At 50.4% G+C, this 9,546-nt stretch overlaps 1 long non-coding RNA gene across 1 annotated transcript; it reads right to left on the minus strand.

The window, feature by feature from the left end:
- Positions 1-268: 268 nt before the first annotated feature.
- On the minus strand, positions 269-2,079 carry LOC128782095 (uncharacterized). Its single transcript, XR_008428650.1, has 2 exons — positions 1,333-2,079; positions 269-956 (listed from the first exon to the last, which is right to left on the minus strand). It is a non-coding gene; the product is annotated as an uncharacterized LOC128782095 (long non-coding RNA).
- Positions 2,080-9,546: the final 7,467 nt, after the last annotated feature.

Below are 9,546 nucleotides of genomic sequence, written 5' to 3' on the forward strand. Positions count from 1 at the left end.
CCACATGATCAGAGAGCTGATTGGGTAAAGGGATGCATGAACAGTGATTTATGAAAATCTTTTGGTAAAAACACTTAAAAGTATTTTAAATATTATTTTTCCAAGTTATTGATCCCATTAGTTACCTACTTCATCTGTTCTAATAGGTATTTCCTCTTAAAACACTCTCAGAAAATAAAATAAACATAATACATTTTAATAAAAATAATAGAATAATAAATATAAAAATAAAACAATATCAAATAAAGAGTATTTCAACACCACAGGATTAGTGCTCAGATATTTTTTAATCAGTTAAGCTACAGGCTTGGTAGCCAATTGCTTAAAGAGAGGAAACATACATTTCTTTGCCTTGTGGTATTACTGAATAGAGCAGATGACTGTGGTCTAGAAATTGGAGCACTGACAATGTCACATTATGGAGCACTGGTTTGGTGCTTTCTTCTGTCTCCAGCAGCACCATGTCCCTTTGCTATGTTCATGTAAGAGAAGAAAACAAGATTATCGAGTTTTGTTTGGCAGTGACTGCAATTGTTTGTTTTAGAGCAGTTGCGTGATTTTGGGACAGATTCCCAGTTAGTCTCCATTTACTGTTGTTATAAACAGGTGGTATGGTACAGGCGTGCGTTATAATGTTAAAAGAAGCTTTGTTAAGATTTGGAGTTTTTCTAATATGATTATTGTGTTAATGATGTAAGTTGTAATGCTGATCTTTGACCATTGTGGGGAGTCGAAGCAAGAAGGACTGCACAAGCACTGGGAAGATGGGATGAAGGAGAAGCAGTGTTGGAAGAGTGGAATATGTATGAATGTGGGGGTTGGCTTACCAAGAATATATAAAGCTTTTTACTGTTGTGGGCAGGGTGCCTCTGGCCATACCTCTGGCTGCGGCTAACCACCCAGCGCTGTGGGAGGTGGTCCTGGAGGGGATCTGTCAGGGATGCCATGGGAAACTGCTGTAGTTTAAAGAGGAGCATTGTATCAGAGTTCCCACCTTTTCCATGTCCATCACTAGATGCACCCTCCCCAGTTTATGCCTATCAAACAGTTATGCCAACCCCAGTTCTGGAAAGTTCCTTGTTCTATGTTCTGTAATTGGTTCTTTCCCTGTAACCACTCCTTCCCCTGTCTCCCATTGGATTGTCCCATCCTTACTCCTCCCATGGGCCCCCATCCTACTGGTCCATATGTACCCTGACCCCACCTCCCCTTCCTCGGATATAATCCCCGACCCCTCCTCTGGAGGGGGCCCTCAGAGTTAGCTCCCCTCTCAAGAGGTGGTCTCCCTGCATCTCTCCTGCCTTTCCCTGCCTCCTTCTGCCCTTGTTGTACCTGCAATAAACCCTTGAGAACTGCAGCGCTCTGGGTGTCGTCCCGTCTATTGGTGGATCCATCCTCCTAGTTATCGTGGCTCCTGTCGACCGGCCACCAGCGGGTTTCCCCACAGGACCAAGGTCCAGGATGCCTCAACTGGTGCCCGAACAGGCTGAACACCTGCTTGTTCAGCCCTGAACGTCTCCGAAGGACTCTCGGATCTGTGACCCAGCTTCCTGAGGATTTTAAGCGTTGTTCGGCATCAGTTTCCAGGGCGGCTGCACTTTCATCTTGGAAGACTGCTGTCTCTGGACCTGCTGATAACCCGCAGACTTCCAATCCTCAGCTTCAGGGGAAGCTTTAGAATCTCCGGGACCAGCAGAGATCCACCACCCATTCGGAGCACCTTTCTTTTTGCCTGCGTCCTTCTGGTGGTGAGTTTGCAGTGCGGCTGCCTGCTGCTCCTCGCAGCATCTGACTCAGGCTCTTCTTTTTTCTTTCTCCATTTGCTTCGGGGGGGGGGGGAATCTCTGTCGAGAGATAATGGGTAACCGTCTTTCTCTGGTTAGACGGGATTTTTATCTCCAAGTTAAGTCTGCCCTCGTTCTGGGAGATGTTTCTTTTAAAAAGAGGGATTTAAAAGCTTTTGTTAATTTTGTTTTTGACCATTTCCCTGACGTAACTTGGAGAGATGCCTCTTCTGTTTTATTCTGGGGAAGAGTTGGGAAACATATTTATGATTTACAAGTAAAGGGGAATTTTCGGGTTGGACCTTTTTTTCCTATATATAATTCAATCTTTAAGTTATTTAAATCAGAAAAGAAGAATTGGGTCACCGGTTCTCCTACCCCTTGTTCCTCCCTCCCCAATCCTTACCCCACTTCCCCTAAGAGCGGGTTGGGAGACAGATCCTGCCAAGTGGCACAGGGTTGCTGTCGTCTCCCTGCCGCTTCTCATCCCACTCTGTCCTCTCCTCGTCCTGGGACTGGCCACACCAGTACGAACCTTACCAATTCCCTCACTCCAAGAACCCCTGATCCCAGTTTCAATCCCGGTTGTTCAAATAGTGATTACAAGGTGCAGATGGCACAAAATGGCGACGGCCACACGGGCGATCGTCAAACAAAACAAAATGGCGCCTTCCCTCCCTCAGTGTCCCCTCGGGTTCCCGCCACTTCACCATCACTCCCTCCCCCGTTGGGTGCCGCCCCTGCGTCAGGTCCCTCCTCCAATACAGCGTCGACTTCCGTGTTGTCGGGACCCTCCCCTCCTACCTCCCAGACCACACCCCTGGGTGGGCCCCTGGTGGGTGGGACAGGCCCACTGGAAGGCCACACCCCCGGGGGCGGGTTGGGCCACACCTCCTCTCCTCTCCTCTCCTCTCCTCTCCTCTCCTCTCCTCTCCTCTCCTCTCCTCTCCTCTCCTCTCCTCTCCTCTCCTCTCCTCTCCTCTCCTCTCCTCTCCTCTCCTCTCCTCTCCTCTCCTCTCCTCTCCTCTCCTCTCCTCTCCTCTCCTCTCCTCTCCTCTCCTCTCCTCTCCTCTCCTCTCCTCTCCTCTCCTCTCCTCTCCTCTCCTCCCCTCCCCTCCCCTCCCCTCCCCTCCCCCTCCCCTCCCCTCCCCTCCCCTCCCCTCCCCTCCCCTCCCCTCCCCTCCCCTCTCCCTTCCGGTTCCCACGTCACCGGAACCAGAAGCAGGCCTTGCCGGAAGCAGGCCATCTTGGCCTGCTGGGTCTCCTGTCACCGAGACCCACCGGTCAAGGAGAGGCTCCATACCCTAGCCCGTCCTGCTTCATCCTCTGATGAGGATGAAGACAGTGATGAACCCCGGCCTACCACCACGTCCAGAGGGGGCTGAGCCCGGATCAGGGAGGAGGCCATTCGGGATGGGGACCTGGATCTCGCTGGAGATCTAGGGACGTTTGCAGCACCGGTCATTTTAACAAGGGGGAAGGAACCTCGGTGGGAACAGCTGCCTTACGCTGGGGTCAAGGAACTGCGGAAAGCCACAAAAGACTATGGGCACAATTCGCCATTTTTTAAGAATGTTTTGGACCTTACGTTTGCGGGCCACATGCTGATTCAACACGACTTACGCTATATAGCTAAAGCCTTCTTTTCTCCTACGGAACTCCTTCTATGGGAGATCCATTGGAAGAAGCTTCTAAAACTGCTTCTCAAAAAATATGAACTATCCACATTACTAGGAGAAGGGGCTGAAGGAGTTGACGCCCTTGCAGGAGAGGGAGAGTTCAGCTGTCCAGAAGACCAGATTCTATTACCCAACATGCTCTTGGATGAGATCAGGGACGCTGCCAAAGCAGTGCTTCTTAAGATCCCTGATGGAAATACCCCTCTCCAAAGCTTTGCGTCAATTCTACAAGGCCCAGAAGAGACTTTTATCAAATTTATCGACAGACTAAGGGAAGCTATAGAAAGACAATTTGATAACGTTGAAGCCAGAGACGAACTGCTTCGCAAAATGGCCATGTCTAACGCCAATACAGAGACTAAGAAAGTGCTTCAGGCATTGCCACAAGACCCTGAGCCCACCATCACTCAGATGGTCGAGGCATGCTTGAAAGCCGCATCGATAGAACATACGGTGGCGCTGGTGGTCAGTAAAGGAGTGGGGAGGCAGTGATAAATCTTAGTAACATCAGATGTTTTACCTGCGGCCAACTAGGTCACATGCAGACGGACTGTCCACATTGGCAGGTCGAGCATCCCTTCCCAATTAACATTCAGTATCCAAGATCGCATTACAGGAACCCTTACCATCTCCGGCAAAACCGACTGGGAAACAGGCAGCGGAGCGCGACGAGGGGCCGCGCGAGGACAACAAGTGGCCCATCACAGCATCCAGGTCTCCCTACCATCCAGGAGAACCATTGCCCACCCGGCACATTTCTGCGGACTGGCGCAGCCATGAGGACGGCCTCCGCCACTTCTGCAGAACAAACTGCTTAAACCAAGGTCTGCATCAGGTCCTCACCAGCTCCGTACATATCATGTTCCCTGATGAGGACCTGGTACGCGTGCCTGCCTGGTACGCATGGATTCTATACTACAAACAAATGAAAACATTCAAATTGCACTCGATAGCTATCCCAGACAAATTTCAATTCATTATCCAAAACACAAGCTATTCAAGGATTCACTACACCTGGCCCCAAAAATGTGGTCAAGTAAAACTCCTATTAAAAACGCTCTCCCAGTGTTCACTGATGGGTCAGGTCAGTCCCATAAATCAGTGATCACCTGGAAGGACCCAGATAGTCAGAAGTGGGAGTCTGACATCCAGATAGTTAAGGGTTCCCCCCAGATCGCAGGACTTCCTGCGGTTGTGAGAACGTTCAAAAAATTCCGACAGCCTTTTAATTTGGTTACCCATTCGGTCTATGTCGCCGGGATAGTAGAAAGAGCAGAACATGCTCTGCTAAAAGATGTCAACAATAAAAATTTATTTGGCTTGCTCTCAGAATTAATTTGGCTAATCTCCCACAGAGAGCAACCCTACCATGCGATGCACATCCGGTCACACACGGATTTACCAGGTTTCATCGCCGAGGGCAATCGGAGAGCAGGTTTCTTGGCCATGGCAGCACAAATGTTACCAACCACACTGAACCTACCTGATGTTTTCCAGCAGGCACGGCTTAGCCATGCCTTTTACCATCAAAATGCACCAGCGCTCTTGTGCCAATTTAAACTACTGAGAGAACAGGCAAGAGCTATTGTTGCCACATGCCCTAATTGCCAGTCTTTTGCCCTCCCATCTGTGGCGACGGGGGTTAACCCCCGAGGACTAGGGGCTTTAGAGTTGTGGCAAACAGATGTCACACATTTAGCGCCATTTGGGTGCTTAAAATACATCCACATATCCACTGACACTTTTTCTGGAGTGGTGTTCACCTCCCTTCACACCGGGGAAAAGGCAAAAGATATCATCAAACATTTTTATATGGCTTTCGCCACCCTAGGTGTGCCAAAGAATGTAAAAACTGACAATGGCTCAGGTTACATTTCTAAGCACTGTCAAGAATTTCTACAACAATGGGGAATTGCCCATACTACCGGCATTCCACATAATCCCACCGGCCAGTCCATCATAGAACGGACTCAGAAAGAGATCAAAAAGCTCCTAGAACAACAACATAATCATACCCTCTTAATGACTCCTGTAGAAAAATTATGTAAGGCACTGTATGTATATAATTACCTTAACTGCTCTGAGAAGGAGCCGAACCCCGCTATACTGAGGCACTTTCACAATAACACCTGAGCAATTCTAAAAGAAAGACCTGCAGTTCTTATCAGGGATCCTGAATCTAGAAAAATCATGGGACCATATCCACTGCTAACTTGGGGGAGAGGGTATGCGTGTGTTTCTACGGAGCAGGGTCCGAAATGGATTCCCGGAAAGTTCATAAAACCATACCTCGACTCCACCCTAGAAGAGAACTCATCACCAGAACACGCTCCAGAACCCGACCAACTAGACACTTCTGTCGTGTGGAGGCGTCGGAAAAAGAAGATCACACCGCCTAATCTCATCTTCCGCGTCTTGATCACCCACCACCACTTCTCAATCATCGACGATATGATTCCTTCTGTGCCTTCCCTTCCAATTTACCCTCCCTTTCCCTCTTACCACTTCCCTCGAACCTCTACCCCCTCCCATTAATATTAGGTTATTACTTTCCTTACAAAAAATTATAAAAAGGACAGGGAAAATAGGAACAAGGAACCATTGTAGAACTTCATTAACTGATTTTCTTCCTGTCGTTATACCAGAACCGTGCAGACAATATCTACGCAGATGTCTGCTGCTATTAGCCTTGTTTTCTTCATATGGGTCCAGATGGCTGGAAGCTGGATGGCGCCACAACTGAGAGAAAATGTTTGGATCACGCTTGCAAAGTCCCTCCAACAAGACAACTTTTGCTTAGCCATGGGTAATGTCGATAACCGCTTTCCAGTTGCCTGGTGGGGATATCCCTGTCGCCCAATAACTACCCATACACAGGTAAAAGACCCAACTCCGTAGACACCTGGGATGAGTGGACAAGGATTTTACCACATGCACCACAGGAGCCTCAGGAATTGGACTTGCTGGGCTCCACACAAGCCATGTATTGTGTGAGGTTCTCTTATCAACCCACGCAACAAAATTGGGCAGAAATAACAAAAGTCCACCCGGTTGGCTCACATGAAATTGACAAAAAAGATGTATCTCCCCGTGATAGGAAATACAATGCGGCTAGTTGGTGTTAATTATACCAGTAACATCGTATCCAAGTCCTCTTCATTTCCCAGGGTGCTCCTGAGGGGCGTCTTTCTCATCTGCGGTGACAGGGTGTAGGCAGGGATCCCATCTAAGATCAATGGAGGTCTCTGCAGCCTTGGCCAGCTGACTATGTTAACTCCCAATCATAAATTGGAATAAGGAAAAACAATTGGCTTGCCAAAAGAGATCTTATACAGAATTCAATCAAAGCTATGATTCCCAAATCTACAACTGGAATAAAGGAAAGAGAGTTGCAGCGTCCATTTTCCTGCCTTGGTACTCAGCAACAAAAGCTCTTGGCAAACTCTCTCACTTGGGGTGTTGGCTGAGCAAGCAGGCCAACGCCACGTCCGCCGCACTCTCCGATCTACTGGCAGACGACTGTAGGAGGAGGGGTTGGGGAAGGCAGCCTAGGGTTGCCATAGGAGACGTCAGTTATATAACTTCCCCACCCCTTGTAACGGAATTGTATCCTCCCCCTGTTCTGTCAGTCATGGTTCACTCTGCCCCTTAGCCCAGAATCTTCTTTGTTCCCTGTTTCCCCATTGGTTCCCCCGCTGCCGTCGTGTCCACTCAGTGGTCGCTCGAGTGACCCGGCTAGGTGACACGGCGACGGCAGAGGGCACCCCCTTTGGGTTCCCCGAAGGGCTTACCAGGGGTGCCTCTGGAGGAGTGACGGGATGGCGAGACCACAGAGAAAAGAGGCTGACTCTCCTCGGGGGCAAACGTCAGGTTTTATTGTTAGCTCTAAGAGCTCCAACAGCATCTAACTCCAGCCGACCGACGAGAGCCCCAAGAAAGGCTCTGCGGCGACTTATAAAGGGGGGAGTGGAAGGGGAGAACAACCAATAGGGACAAACCAGGGAGTGACTTTCGAGGAAACAGATAGGGATGACAACCTATTAAGGGGAGGTAGGGGAGGGGTCCCTGGTCCTGATCCAATCACTCGACGCCCCTGATGGAAGTTTCCAGGTGGTGGGAATGGGCCGCCGGGTGATGGACAGGGCACCAGGGAGGGGACACAGGAATGACTCAGCAGTTCTGCTGAGTCCAGGGGTTGTCTAAGGGAAGAGTGATAAGGAAGGAACCAAAGGGATGTGGGGGAGCAACAGGGGCAAACCATCTCAACAACACGGGTAATGACAATAGTAATAACAAACACAATACAACACCCCGCCAAGACCACTCCTTCCCCTTTCCCTCATTGGTTACTGTTATATCTCCCCTCCCTTTAGCCCTTTCCCGGTTGGTCCCTTGTACCCTGGACCCTCCTACCTTTACGCAGTTAAAAGACCCCTCACCCCGCCCCTGTGGGCTCTCGGAGCTTGCTTCCCTTCTGTCTCGTTGTCTCCCCATCTGTGTTCCCTCAAATAAACGGACAGGATTTCAGCAACCCAAGTGTCCCTCCCGTTCTTCTGAGGGAGGACCCTCAGATATCCAGCTATCCGAGCCTTCTTGCCGACGGGCTACAAGCCCACGCAGCTCGGCAATTGGCGCCTGAACAGACCGGACACCAGCAGGTCCAGTCCTTGACCATCTCCTGGAGATTGCCTGATCTGCGACCAGCCTTCTCCAGGATCACAAGCGGCGTTCGGCACCAATTCCAGAGACAGTCATGCTTTCTTTGCGGAAGACTTCTGTCTCCTGGTTCTGCTGACAACCGCCGGACCTTCGAGCCCCAGCTGCGCGGCATCTGCGAAGCCGTTGGACCAGCAGAGTTCCACCGGACCCCTCTTTGACATCCCTTTTTTCGCCTGCATCCCACATAGGTACGTTTACTGCGCTTTTTACAGCGCCTGACCAGGCTTTATTCCCCTTTTTCTTTTCTATTCCTTTCGAAGAGGGTGATATAGCTGAGAGACGTGTTACATAATGGGCAATTGCCTGTCTCCAGCTCAGTGGGAGTTTTACCTCCAAGTTAAGTCCCACCTTGTTTTGGGGAACATTTCTTTTCATAAAAGGGAGTTAAAATATTTTGTTAAATTTATTTTCGAGCATTTTCCTGCTACCACGTAGGAGGATGCTTCTTTACCTGATTTCTGGGGAAAAGTTGGGAGAAAAATTTCTGATTTACACGTTCAGGGGAAGTTTTCAGTGGGTCGTTTTTTTCCTCTTTTCCATTCAATTTTTAATTTATTAAAAAAGAAGGGGGAGAGTTGGGTCCCCGGTTCTCCTACCCCGTGTTCCAACCCCCACAATCCTATTCCCCTTTCCCCTAAGGGCGGATCGGGAGACAGATCCTGCCATACTTTGGCACAGGGCTGCTGCCGTCTCCTTGCTGCTTCCCGATCCTCCCTGTCCCATTCATGTGTTGGGACTGGCCACCCCAACACACACCACTCCTGTTCCCTCCATCTCAGAGACCCCAATCCCAGTTTAAAACCCTGCTGTTCTTTACATGATTTAACGGGACTCGCCTGCCTCGTGGCGAAAAAGGACCCACCACAAAATGGCGTCCCTCCTTCTCCTTCACCCCAGAAAATTCCCGCCACCTTGCTCCCGCCTCCTCCTCCCCCTCCGTTGAGTTCTGTCCTCGCGTCGGGTCCCTCCCACTCCACTGCATCGACAAACGTGGTGTCGGGACCCATCCCCTCCATCCCTCTGACCACACCCTGGGTGGGCCCTCTGGGGGTGGGACCAGCCCCCAAGTGGGCCCAGCCCCCATGGGTGGGAACCCCCCACCAGAAAGCCACACCCCGGTGGGTGGGTCGGGACACACCTCCTCCTCTCCTGCCACTTCCAGTTCCCACACTACCGGAACCAGAAGTAGGCCTGGCCGGAAGCAGGCCATCTTGGCCTACCAGGTCCCCTGTCTCCGGGACCCATCGGCCAGGGAGAGGCACCGAGCCATAACCCAGCCTGCCTCATCCTTGGAAGAGGATGAGGAAAGTGGCAGCCCCTGGCCTACCAACAAGTCGGGGAGGGGTTGGGCAAAAATCAGAGAG

The sequence above is a fragment of the Vidua chalybeata genome, chromosome Z, assembly GCF_026979565.1.
Source record: "Vidua chalybeata isolate OUT-0048 chromosome Z, bVidCha1 merged haplotype, whole genome shotgun sequence".
Lineage (NCBI taxonomy): Eukaryota > Metazoa > Chordata > Aves > Passeriformes > Viduidae > Vidua > Vidua chalybeata.